This window comes from Nycticebus coucang, chromosome X, assembly GCF_027406575.1.
Source record: "Nycticebus coucang isolate mNycCou1 chromosome X, mNycCou1.pri, whole genome shotgun sequence".
Lineage (NCBI taxonomy): Eukaryota > Metazoa > Chordata > Mammalia > Primates > Lorisidae > Nycticebus > Nycticebus coucang.
Window position 1 is genome coordinate 155,689,284 of NC_069804.1, and position 14,838 is coordinate 155,704,121.

Below are 14,838 nucleotides of genomic sequence, written 5' to 3' on the forward strand. Positions count from 1 at the left end.
ATGTCTACATTCTCCAAAGGGCCTACCATTCTACTTCATGCTAGCTAGGTATTTTTTAATTGTTTAATAAGTATTAATTAAATGCAAATGTTTTGGGTTACATAAATCAATTTTGTAATGCTTGAATCATGGCTGTAAGTGTACATATTACACAAATAGTGGTCATTGTACACACTAGGTAGGTAGACTTTTGCCACTCCTACCTCCTCCCTCCTCCCTGCTTGATTTCCATTAAGTTTTACATTGTTCTGTGCATACATATGCTCATTGATTTGTTTCATTTCAATAGAAAGTACATGCAATATTTGCTATTTTATTCTTATGATATTTCACTTAGGATAATGATCTCTAGTTCCATCCAAATAGTTGCAAAAGGCATCAATTCATCCACTTTTTATGCCTGAGGAGGACTCCATACCACATATTGTTAATTCACTCATGAATTCATGGGGACTTGGGTTTATTTTACATCTTTGGAATTGAGAATTGTACTAAAATAAAATTTCAAGTGCAGGTGTCTTTTTGAGAAAATTACTTCTTTATGACTGGATAGATATCAAGTATAGGATTGATGGATCGAATGATAGGTCTACTTTTAGTTCTTTGAGGAATCACCATACTATTTTCCATAAATACTGTACTAAATTATAGTCATACTAATAGCACACAATGATTCCTTTGTTTCTGTATACTCACCAATATCTACTGTTTTCTTTTTTTTACTTTTCTATAAAAGCCCTTATAACAGGAGTAAGGTGATAGATATATCATTGTGGTTTTAATTTCACTTCCCTGATGATTAGTGACATTCACTATTTTTTCATATGTGTATTGGAAATTTATCTATCTTCTTGGAAAAGCTTCTGCTCATATAGTTTGTCCACATTTTATTGAAGTTGTTTGTTTCTTTAATGCTAAATTGCTTGAGTTCTTTGTAGTTTATGGACATTAGCCCTTAATCAGACGTATAGCTTCAACATATTTTCGCCCATTCTGTAAGTTGTATATTTTCTCTGTTGATTATTAACTTATCCATGCAGAAGCTTTTTAATCAAATCCCATTTACTTGTTTTTGTTGTTGCTGGGATTAACATTGGGTTTTAGTCACAAATTCCTTGCCTAGGCCATTATCTAGAAGAGTTTCTCCTACATTTTCCACTAGAATTTTAATAATTTCATACCTTATATTTGACTCTTTTGTCCTTCTTGAACTAATAATTATGAGTGGTGAGAGATAGGTGTCCTGTTTCTGCATATGTCCCTACCTGGTTTTCCCAGCATGATTTACTGACTAGGACTTCATTTCCCCAGTGTGCACTGTTCTCTGCTTTGTTGAAGATAAGTCAGCTATAATTAGGTGGTTTTATATCTGGGTTCTCAGTTCAGTCTATGTATCTATATTTATACCAATACCATGCTGATTTAGTTACTATAACTTTGTAATATAGTTCAAAATCTGGTAATGTGATACATCCAAATTTGTTATCTTTGCTAAGATTGTTTTGGCTACTTGGGCTCTTTCCTAGTTCCAAACAAAGTGTAAAGATATATTTCTACATCTGTTGAATATGAAACGGATATTTTGATGGGGATTGCATGGAATCGATAAATCACTTTTTGTAGTATGGACATTTTAACAATGTTGATTCTGCCAATCCACAAGCAAAATGTTTTTCCGTTTGTTTGTGTACTCTGCAATTTCTTTCCTCAGTGTTTTGTAATTCTCCAGGTAGAGACCTTTCACTTCCTCAATTAAGTATATCCCTAGGTATTTTATTTTCTTTGTTGCTATTGTGAATGGTACTCAGTCTTTGATATGATACTCAGCTTCACTATTATTGGTATATAGAAATGCTGATTTATGTACATTTATTTTGTAATGTGAGACTTTGCTGAATTTATCAATTCCAGGATTCTCTGAGTGGAGTCTTTGGGTTTTTCCAGATATAGGATCATGTCATCAGTAAAAAGCAACCATTTAACCTTTTCTTTCCTAATATATATGCCCTATCTTTCTTTTTTTATATTTTTTTTTAACCATTTGACACATTTTTATCACAGTGGTTAACAGAGCCTTTCCAGCGTTATCTCAGTTACTGTGCCAAAACATTTACATTCTACATTTACCAAGTTTCGCAAATACCCCTGTAATATGCACCACAGGTGTGATCCCACCGATTCCCCTCCCTCTACCCACCCCCCACCTTTCCCACTTCCCCCTATTGTTAAGTTGTAGCTGGGTTATAGCTTTCAAGTGAGAGTCCCAAATTAGTTTCATAGTAGGGCTGTGTACATTGGGTATTTTTTCTTCCATTCTTGGGATACTTTACTAAGAAGAATATGTTCCAGCTCCATCCATGTAAACATGAAATTTTTTATTTTTACATATACATGTGTTTATTGGGTTTCCATTTTTTGCCTTCACAAAATTAAAGAGGCTTACAATTTAATAACAATAACAATGTTTAAGATAAGGACTAGAAAGAAAAGCCTTGTAAAGAATGAACAAACAGAGTCACAGAGTCTGGCGGAGCAAGATGGCAGCCGAGTAACAGCTGCCTTGCATCTGGGCACCGTGAGTCTGGGGAGATAGGACTCCGGGCATCTCTGGCTGGTGGGATCTGCCTATCATCACCCCTGAGAGGATACAGGGAGTCAGCAAGAGACTTCTGGACCCCCAGAGGAGGACACAAACAGTGGAAAACCAGCAAGTGGTCATGTGTGTTCAATCCGTCTAAACCCGCCCGCAACTGTAAGTTCAGTAGCAGCGAGACTGCAAACCAGAAAGGCCTTACCTGTGAACTGTTTTGGTGTCTTTGGACTTGGCACTCAGTTGAACTGCCTTGGGGAGAGCCTGAGCAGGAGTGCAGAAAATTTTGGCCTTTGTCTAGGGCCCCAGTCTGAGCCGCTGAGCCAGACGGAGCTAATAGTGTTTGGCTCTGGGTCACAGGCAGCCATTGTGAGCAATCTGAACCGGCAAGCTCCGCCCTCAGGGTCGCAGAGCTAGAATTGGGTGGGAGCTGGTAACTCAGCGACCAAGTAGCCTAAGGGCGGGGTTTGAGCCGCCTTGCAGCCCTAACCCTCGGGGGCAGAGGGAGACCAGTTTTGGCACACAGGGTAAGTGGATAGCCACTTCAGCAGTGATTCCAGCGACAAGCACTTCCCTGGGAAAGCTTCTGCTCAGCAAGTGAACAAGTTCAAAGTGCCTTTTAAGTGGGTTGAAGAGAGTTTTAGGGTGTCTACCTCCTGGGGTTTGAGAAAGTAGCAGCCTCCAGTCGTATCAGAACTGTGATTAACATCTCATACCCCAGAAGACCACATGTTGCCCAGACAATATTCAATAACATATACATACTGCTTTGTTTCTGGTTGTGTTTTCTTTTTATTTTATTTTATTTTATTTTTTTTTTGGTTTGGTTGTTTTTTTTTGTTTATTTTGATGTTGTTGATTGTTGTTTTGTTTTTTAAGTTCAACCTTTTCCATACAGATCCTTTTTCTTTCTCAATTTTTCTAGTTTAATTATAATTTCCCATTGCTGCCTATTTCAATAATTAGAACTTCATTTTTGTTAGTGTTTCTACCGGTATTATTTGGTTTTTCCAGCCAATTTTATCCCGTAAAGTTTTCTGTTTGCTTGTTTTGGTTTGATTTATAGCATTTTTGTCTTTCCTCTCTACTTGGTGGAGGTGGGGTACTGTGTCTGATCAGGTTAGCAAAGAGCTGCTGACCTCAAGGGAACCACACAACTAGGCACCCCCAGAAGGTGGGTTTTTTTTAAGGTTGTATCAAAGTACCCTACTGTACACCTATATTGCTCTGTCTCCCTCTTTCTGTGCCTCCCTTCTTTTTGTCAATATTCCTTTTACTCACCCCCTCTCCTTTCTCTATTTTTCTTTTTTTTTTTCTTATCACTCGGTCCTCCTTTCTTTCATCCCTTTTTTGCTCTTCAACCTTCTCACCCTTCTGGTCCTGTAACCCTTAGTCCACAGGCACGAGAACTTAAAGAGCAAGAGGAAGTGAAAGGAAAATTAGGGCAAGGAAACAGATAAAAGAAATCACTCATGAGGAAGAATCAGCAGAAAACTCCAGGCAACATGAAGAACCAGTCCAGAACAACCCCGCCAAGGGACCATGAGGTAGCTACTGCAGAGGATTCCACCTATATAGAAATGTTAGGAATGACAGAAAGGGAATTTAGAATACACATGTTGAAAAAACTGAAAGAAATGATGGAAACAATGAAAGAAACTGCTAATAAAGTGGAAATTAACCAAAAGGAAATTCAAAAACAGAATGAAATAAGAGATGAACGATATGAAGAATATAAAAAGGATATAGCAGAGCTGAACGAACTGAAACAGTCAATTAGGGAACTTAAAGATGCAATGGAAAGTATCAGAACAGGTTAGACCATGCAGAAGAAAGAATTTCACAGGTAGAAGACAAAGTTTTTGAGATAACTCAGATAGTAAAAGAGGCAGAAAAGAAGAGAGAGAAAGCAGAACGTTCACTGTCAGAATTATGGGACTTTATGAAGCGTTCCAACATACGAGTTATAGGAATTCCAGAAGGGGAAGAAGAATGCCCCAGAGGAATGGAAGCCATACTAGAGAATATTATAAAAGAAAATTTCCCAAATATCACCAAAGATTCTGACACACTGCTTTCAGAGGGCTATCGGACCCCAGGTCGCCTCAACTCTAACCGAGCTTCTCCAAGACACATTGTGATGAACCTGTCCAAAGTCAAGACAAAAGAAAAGATTCTGCAAGCTGCCAGGAGTAAGCGCCAGTTGACCTACAGGGTCAAATCCATCAGAGTGACCACAGACTTCTCTACTGAAACTTTCCAAGCAAGAAGACAATGGTCATCTACCTTTAATCTACTTAAACAGAACAATTTCCAGCCCAGAATTCTGTACCCTGCTAAGCTAAGCTTCAAAATTGACGGAGAAATCAAATCATTTACGGATATACAAACATCGAGGGAATTCGCCACAACAAGACCAGTTCTACAGGAAATACTTCAACCTGTTCTGCACACTGACCACCACAATGGATCAGCAGCAAACTAAGAACTCAGAAATTAAAGGACAGAACATAATCTATACACTGATGCAAAAGATAAAACTAAGCAATGGACTCTCACAAAATAAGACGAATAGAATACTACCACACTTATCAATTATCTCAATAAATGTTAATGGCTTGAATTCCCCACTGAAGAGACATAGATTGGTTGACCGGATTAAAAAACACAAGCCATCCATTTGCTGTCTGCAAGAAACACACCTGGCTTCAAAAGACAAATTAAAGCTCCGAGTCAAGGGTTGGAAGACAATTTTTCAGGCAAATGGAATTCAGAAGAAAAGAGGAGTTGCAATCTTATTTTCAGATACATGTGGATTTAAAGCAACTAAAGTCAAAAAAGACAAAGATGGTCACTTTATATTGGTCAAGGGAAAAATACAACAAGAAGACATTTCAATTCTAAATATTTATGCACCCAATTTAAATGCTCCCAGATTCTTGAAACAGACCTTACTCAGTCTAAGCAATATGATATCTGATAATACCATAATAACAGGGGACCTTAACACTCCTCTTACAGAGCTGGACAGATCCTCTAAACAGAAATTAAACAAGGATATAAGAGATTTAAATGAGACCCTAGAACAACTGTGCTTGATAGAGGCATAAGGAACACTCCATCCCAAAGATAAAGAATATACATTCTTCTCATCACCCCATGGAATATTCTTCAAAATTGATCATATCCTGGGACACAAAACAAATATCAACAGAATCAAAAGAATTGAAATTTTACCTTGTATCTTCTCAGACCATAAGGCACTAAAGGTGGAACTCAACTCTAACAAAAATGCTCGACCCCACCCAAAGGCATGGAAATTAAACAATCTTCTGTTGAATAACAGATGGCTGCAGGAAGAAATAAAACAGGAATCATTAACTTCCTTAAGCATAACAACAATGAAGACACAAGCTACCAAAACCTGTGGGATACTGCAAAAGCAGTTTTGAGAGGAAAATTCATCGCTTTAGATGCCTACATTCGAAAAACAGAAAGAGAGCACATCAACCATCTCACAAGAGATCTTATGGAATTGGAAAAAGAAGAACAATCTAAGCCTAAACTCAGTAGAAGAAAAGAAATATCCAAAATCAAATCAGAGATCAATGAAATTGAAAACAAAAGAATCATTCAGAAAATTAATGAAACAAGGAGTTGGTTTTTTGAAAAAATAAATAAAGTAGATAAAACATTGGCCAGACTAACGTGGAAGAGAAAAGTAAAATCTCTAGTAACCTCAATCAAAAATGATAAAGGGGAAATAACAACTGATCCCACAGAGATAAAAGAGATCATCTCTGAATACTACCAGAAACTCTATGCCCAGAAATTTGACAATGTGAAAGAAATGGATCAATATTTGGAATCACACCCTCTCCCTAGACTTACCCAGGAAGAAATAGAGCTCCTGAACAGACCAATTTCAAGCACTGAGATCAAAGAAACAATAAAAAATCTTCCAATTAAAAAATGTCCTGGTCCAGATGGCTTCACTCCACAATTCTATCAAACCTTCAAGGAAGAGCTTATTCCTGTACTGCAGAAATTATTCCAAAAAATTGAGGAAGAAGGAATCTTCCCCAATACATTCTATGAAGCAAACATCACCCTGATACCAAAACCAGGAAAAGACCCAAACAAAAAGGAGAATTTCAGACCAATCTCACTCATGAATATAGATGCAAAAATTCTCAACAAAATCCTAGCCAATAGATTACAGCTTATCATCAAAGAAGTCATTCATCATGATCAAGTAGGCTTCATCCCAGGGATGCAAGGCTGGTTTAACATACGCAAGTCTAGAAACGTTATCCACCATATTAACAGAGTCAAAAATAAAGATCACATGATCCTCTCAATAGATGCAGAAAAAGCATTTGATAAAATCCAGCATCCTTTTCTAATTAGAACACTGAAGATTATAGGCGTAGGTGGCACATTTCTAAAACTGATTGAAGCTATCTATGACAAACCCACAGCCAGTATTTCACTGAATGGAGTAAAACTGAAAGCTTTTCCTCTTAGAACTGGAACCAGACAAGGTTGTCCTCTGTCACCTTTACTATTCAACGTAGTGCTGAAGTTCTAGCCAATACAATTAGGCAAGACAAGGAAATAAAGGGAATCCAAGTGGGAGCAGAGGAGGTCCAACTCTCCCTCTTTGCTGACGACATGATCTTATACTTAGAGAACCCCAAAGACTCAACCACAAGACTCAACCACAAGACTCCTAGAAGTCATCAAAAAATACAGTAATGTTTCAGGATATAAAATCAATGTCCACAAGTCAGTAGCCTTTGTGTACACCAATAACAGTCAAGATGAGAAGCTAATTAAGGACACAACTCCCTTCACCATAGTTTCAAAGAAAATGAAATACCTAGGAATATACCTAATGAAGGAGGTGAAGGACCTCTATAAAGAAAACTATGAAATCCTCAGAAAGGAAATAGCAGAGGATATTAACAAATGGAAGAACATACCATGCTCATGGATGGGAAGAATCAACATTGTTAAAATGTCTATACTTCCCAAAGCAATCTACTTATTGAATGCCATTCCTATCAAAATACCAACATCGTACTTTCAAGATTTGGAAAAAATGATTCTGTGTTTTGTATGGAACCGGAAAAAACCCCGTATAGCTAAGGCAGTTCTCTGTAACAAAAATAAAGCTGGGGGCATCAGCATACCAGATTTTAGTCTGTACTACAAAGCCATAGTGCTTAAGACAGCATGGTACTGGCACAAAAACAAGGAAATAGACACTTGGAATCAAATTGAAAACCAAGAAATGAAACTAACATTTTACAACCACCTAATCTTTGATAGACCAAAGAAGAACATACCTTGGGGGAAAGACTCCCTATTCAATAAATGGTGTTGGGAGAACTGGATGTCTACATGTGAAAGACTGAATCTGGACCCACACCTTTCCCCCACTCACAAAAATTGATTCAAGATGGATAGAAGACTTAAATTTAAGGCATGAAACAATAGAAATCCTCAAAGAAAGCATAGGAAAAACACCGGAATATATTGGCCTGGGGAAAGACTTCATGAAGAAGACTGCCATGGCAATTGCAACAACAAAAATAAACAAATGGGACTTCATTAAACTGAAAAGCTTCTGTACAGCTAAGGAGATAATAACCAAAGCAAAGAGACAACCTACACAATGGGAAAGGATATTTGCATATTTTCAATCAGACAAAAGCTTGATAACTAGGATCTATAGAGAACTCAAATTAATCCACATGAAAAAAGCCAATAATCCCATATATCAATGGGCAAGAGACATGAATAGAACTTTCTCTAAAGACGACAGACGAATGGCTAACAAACACATGAAAAAATGTTCATCATCTCTATATATTAGAGAAATGCAAATCAAAACAACCCTGAGATATCATCTAACCCCAGTGAGAATGGCCCACATCACAAAATCTCAAAACTGCAGATGTTGGCGTAGACGTGGAGAGAAGGGAACACTTTTACACTGCTGGTGGGACTGCAAACTAGTACAACCTTTCTGGAAGGAAGTATGGAGAAACCTCAAAGCACTCAAGCTAGACCTCCCATTTGATCCTGCAATTCCATTACTGGGCATCTACCCAGAAGGAAAAAAATCCTTTTATCATAAGGACACTTGTACTAGACTGTTTATTGCAGCTCAATTTACAATCGCCAAAATGTGGAAACAGCCTAAATGCCCACCAACCCAGGAATGGATTAACAAGCTGTGGTATATGTATACCATGGAATACTATTCAGCCATTAAAAAAAAAATGGAGACTTTACATCCTTCGTATTAACCTGGATGGACGTGGAAGACATTATTCTTAGTAAAGCATCACAAGAATGGAGAAGCATGAATCCTATGTACTCAATTTTGATATGAGGACAATTAATGACAATTATGGTTATGGGAGGGGGAAACAGAAAGATGGAAGGAGGGTGGGGGTGGGGCCTTGGTGTGTGTCACACTTTATGGGGGCAAGACATGATTGCAAGAGGGACTTTACCTAACAATTGCAATCAGTGTAACCTGGCTTATTGTACCCTCAATGAATCCCCAACAATAAAAAAAAAAAAAGAAAAAAAAAAGAATGAACATACAAATACATTCAGAAAAGAAATCAGAGAATTGCTGCATCGAAATATTAAGGAATAATAATAATAATAATGCAAAGAAAGTAACATTCACATTGTCAAATAAGAGTATGTCTATTATAGAATGCTTTGACTCTGAGATTCAGTATGAAGTCTTCAGTTAACTTCTTATTTTTTTTAAGTCTCAAAAAATAGACAACTAATATTTATAAATAAAAGGCTGAGACAGGAGAATTGCTTGAGCCCAAGTGTCTGAGGTTGCTGTGAGCTATGATGCCAAAACACTCCAGAGAGGTCGACAAAGTGAGACTGTCTCAATAAAATAATAATAATAGAAACAAATCTTTCTTTTTCTTGCCTGATTGATCTTGCTAGGACTTTTAGCACTATGTTGAACGGAAGTGGTAACAGTAGACACCCTTTTCTTGTTACAGTTCCTAGGGAGAATGTTTACAAATTTTTCCCATTTACCATGATTTTATCTCTTGGGATGTCATCTATAGCTTTTATAATATGAAATACATTCATTCTAAGCAAGTGTTGTTAAGGATTTTTATCAAGAAAAGGTGAATTTTTTCAAATGCTTTTTTGTCCATTTAGATGATCATATGTGTTTTTACATCTGTTTATGTCCTGTATCACATTTATTAAGTATGTATGTTGAACTATCCTTGCATCCCCAGGATGAATTTCACTTGTTCAATTTGGTTTGCTAATATTTTATTGAGGATTTTTGTATCTCTTTTCTTAAGGACTATTGATCTAAATTTTTTAGAGAGAGATAGGTGCTCTGTTTCATGCTTCTGCATATGCCTACCTGGTTTTCTGGCATTTGTATCAAGGTAATACTGGTTTAATAGAACAAATTGGGGGCAATTCCCTTCTTCTCTATGTTATAGAATAATTTCTGTAGTATGGGTTTTACCTCTTCTTTGTAGGTCTGGTGGAATTCAGCTTTGAATACATGTGGCCCAGGACTTTATTTTTTATTGGAAGATATTTTTTTTTTTTTTTTTTTTTGTAGACACAGAGTCTCACTTTACTGCCCTTGGTAGAGTGCCGTGGTGTCACACAGCTCACAGCAACCTCCAGCTCTTGGGCTTACGTGATTCTCTTGCCTCAGCCTCCCAAGCAGCTGGGACTACAGTTTATTATTACTGCTTTAATTTTACTGTTCCTTATTTGTCTGTTCAGGAGCTCCATTTCCTCCTAATTTGAGTCTTGAGAGATTGCATATTTTCAGCAATTATTATTATTATTTTAATGAGACAGTCTCACTTTGTCGACCTCTGTGGAGTGCTTTGGCATCATAGCTCACAGCAACCTCAGACACTTGGGCTCAAGCAATTCTCTTGTCTCAGCCTACTGAGAAGCTGGGACTACAGGCACCTGCCACAACGCCCAGCTATTTTTTTAGAGTCAGGGTCTTGCTAATGCTCAGGCTGGTCTCACACCCATGAGCTCAGTCAATCCACTCACCTCAGCCTCCCAGAGTGCTAGGATTATAGGTGTGAGACACTGCACCTGGCCTGTGTTTTCAGCAATTTGTCCATTTCCCCTTCATTTTCTAGTTAATGTGCTTAGAGATTTTCATAAGATTCACAGATATTTTGTATTTCTGTAGTATCAGTTATAATGTTTCCTTTCTTCAGACAACTATAACCCAGTTACAACCTAAGAATAGGGGAAAGGGGGAAAGGGAGGGGTGGGAGGGGGGAGATGGGTAGAGGGAAGAGGATTGGTGGGATTACACCTGCGGTGCATCTTACAAGGGTATATGTGAAACTTGGTAAATGTGGAATGTAAATGTCTTGGCACAGTAACTGAGAGAATGCCAGGAAGGCTATGTTAACCAGTGTGATGAAAGCGTGTCAAACGGTCTGTGAAGCTAGTGTATGATGCCTCATGATCATATCAATGTACACAGCTATAATTTCATTTTAAAAAAGAACATTATATATATATGTATATATATAGTTTCCTTTTTCACTATGATTGATCTTGTTTCCTTTCTCTTCTATTCCTGGTTAATCTAGCAAGTGATCTTCTAATCTTGTTTATCTTTTCCAGGAACCAACTTTTTATTTTGTTGATCTTCTGTATTTTTTTGTTTTGTTTTTTATTTCATTTAGTTCTTCTCTGTACTTTGTTATTTCTTTTATTCTGCTGTCTTTGTTTCAGTTTGCTCTTCCTTTACTAGTTTGTTTAGATATGACATTAGGTTGTTAATTGTTAATAATTCTTTTTGATGTAGGCATTTAAGGATATAAATTTTCCCCTGAGGAATGCTTTTGCTGAGTCCCATAGATTTTGATACTTGTTCTTTACTTTGTCATTCAGTTCAAACAAACTTTTGATATTCATATTAATTTTATTCTTTAAAAATATTTTTAAAGAATCTTTTAATATTAGGTTGTTTAATTTGTATAACTTTGTGTAGGTTTGAGTGTTTCTCTTGTAATTGATTTCTAGTTTTATCTCACGGTGGTCCAGTAGGATATTGAAGTCCCTGGAAATTTTAAGGCTGCTATTTATTTCTTTTCACAGCTCTAGTAAGATTTCCTTTATGCATCTTGGATAAGTTGTGTACATATTTAGGATCGTTATGTTTTCTTTCTGAATTACTCCCTTTACATAATATAATGATCCTATTTGTGTTTCTTTGCCTTTGTTGATATAAAGTCAATGTTATCTAGTATGAGAATAGCTACACTTGCTCTCTTTTGGTTTCCATTAGCATGAATTTTTTTTTCCATCCTTTCACCTGGAGTCTCTGTGTGTCCTTCTGGTTTGAATGTCTTTAAAACCTGGAGACAGAAGATAATTGGGTTGTGTTTTTTAATCGTCAGCCTATGTCTTTTGAGTAGCACATTTAGACTGTTAATATTAAGAGATAAAATTGTTATATGGGATGCTGTTCTGTTCATCATGTTGGGTAGCACCTTATTGCTCTATTTTCCCTGAAGTTCTATTGTTTTATAAAAGTTATTAGCTTTAATTTGGGGGGATGATTTTACATTTGTGGGTATTTATTTTGCTGGTTCATGTATTATGCAGTTCCGAGTATTTCCTGCAGGGCAGATTTAGGCATGACAAATTCTCTCAGTGTTAGCTTGGAAGTTTCCTGCAATATTCCCTCATGTAGCTTTTCCACGCTTTTGGTTCTTTTTTCCTTCTCCCTCAGGGTTATCTAAAATTCATGTGTTAACTTGTTTCGCATAATCCCATGTCTCTCTAAGTGATTTCCTCTACCTTTTTTGTTCTCTTTTCTGCCTCTTTAAATGACTGGGTTATCTTGAGAACCTTATCCTTAAAATATGGAATTCTTTCTTCTCCTTGAATTAGTACGTTGCTTATGCTTTCTGCTGAGTTTTGAAGCTCCTTAAATGACTCTTTCATTTCTTTAATTATGTCCTTTCTTATGTTTTCTATCTCTTTAGTGACCTTTTCATTAACTTTCTGAAATAGTTTTTTTACTTCATTTTTGGTTTTCAACTTTCTTTTCAGTTCCATTCATCTTATTTGCTATCTATATTCTGAATTCCATTTTTGTCATCTCAGCAATTTTCTTGTAAGTGGAATCCACTACTGTAGCTCCATAGTGATCCCCTAGGGGTGTTAAACTAATTTGTTTTTTTCATCTTTTCAGTGTTCTTTTGCTGATTTATTCTCACCAAGATCCTCTTCTCTCAGCTCTGGGTTAATAAGATTGCAGGACACTTGTTCTCCTCTGCTGAGGACTATCTTCATTGGGCTCTGAGCTTTTTCCAAGTAGATTTCTATCACTATCTATTCTTCTTGTTGTTTTACTACATGATTTCTTCAAGTTTCTGGCAGGTTATTGCATGTTTTCGCCTGAACTACACCTAACTTGTTTCTATTCCCCTCTCTCCTCTATCTGAAACCCTTTCTTCTTACTAGGATGATATGGAAACAAATGTCTCTAGTCAGCCATCTTCCAGAACTTTTCCATAAAATATTATCCATAAAATATTCAGTTGAATAACAATAGGTTGGTCATTGTGACATTTAGTTAATCTCATTAAGTTAATCTTCTTTGGTTAATCGCCTTGGCAATTTAGGGTTAATCCATAAGTCATGAAGATTCTTTAAAAATATTTTTAAAGTAATAGTAGTTGGCATGTTGGGTGTAAATAGGGAAGAGCATTTATGAGTAGGAGAGCTATAAAGTATAGGACAAAATTCAGGGGTCCACTAAGCTTTAGTTTAATTACTGCAAAAAAATTAATTTACCCAGCTTTGTGGTCACAAATAATAATTCTGATTTTGACCCTGGTTATTTGCCTCATTTAGGAGTTTAAGTGCTATCTGTATAAAATAAATAAGTATTTCAATGAGAGCTTTTATTCATTTTCCTCTGTCCACAGTTTGCCATTGCCTTTGATGAACCTAATGGCCATGTGGCTTGCTCTTTATAAAATGACTTTCAAGTTTTTTGAAGAACCTCTATATGTAATCTCACTGTAGGAAAATTTGCATATAATCAACAATAGTCTCAGCTCCTTAATTATGTGCACTGGGACTTTCCAAACCCTCTGGGCAGTATATGCTCAGTTTTGATGTTGCCCCTACAATCAGGGTTGAAAATCAAGATGTGATCATTACATTTAATACTTCTTCTCCCACCAGTGCTTCTAGTTTTCTTTAAAAAGGTCATAATTTTGACGCAAGTTGTTGCATATTACCAAATTAATGTTGTTTCTCTTTTTTTGCAGTCTTATGTTTCATGAAGAGTTTAAGAGAGGCCATGAGGCTAGTCAGAAGATGGTACTACCTTTGGAGGTAGTGCTGAGAAAGAAAAGGGGGAGTAAGAATTACAAAACTGTGTTTTGTTTTTAATTCTTTTTTTTTAATTAACAGCTTTATTGAGATATATTTCACATATCATAAAGTTCACCATTTTAAAGTATATAGTTCAGGGGGTTTTAGTGTATACACAGAGTTGTGTAACCATAATTACAATCTAATTTTAGAACATTCCCAACTGCCTTTTGATGAATGTTTTTGATCACAAATGGGACTGGGGAAGAGAGTATCTAAAGTGAGTCTAATGCCACTGTAGAAGATACAACTTAAAGCATGAGTGATTGTGCATATCCACCAGTATGAAAGCAGCAATTAATATACTAGTCCTAAATTATGTCCCTTTTGATTTGTATTAAGGCAACACTCCATCCCTTTTTATACTTAAAATGTGTAATTATGCAACAATAGTACATTCATATATCTCAATGTGAGTAATTAAAATCACAAAGAATATGAGCTTAATGTAGGTGCTAAATATAGCAGCTGAATGTTGGATTTATGTCAGGTAAAACCTACATAGTTTTATATCCATCAGAAAAATAAAGATATATTGATTGGATTGTGCTTTTTTGGTCACCATTTAAAATTACTATATGTACTATTTTTACTAACTGGCAGTTTATTTATTTCATTGTTAAGAATCCTACTTTTGATCTCTAGCTTAAAACTTCAGAGTTCCTATGGTTGCTAGGGAACTAAGAAATATAATTCTTCAAGCTATTATAATATAAATGTGTAATTATACACTTGTTTTCAGTGTATAATTTTTCTCTAAAATGAGATTAACTAAATTATTTCTATATGGG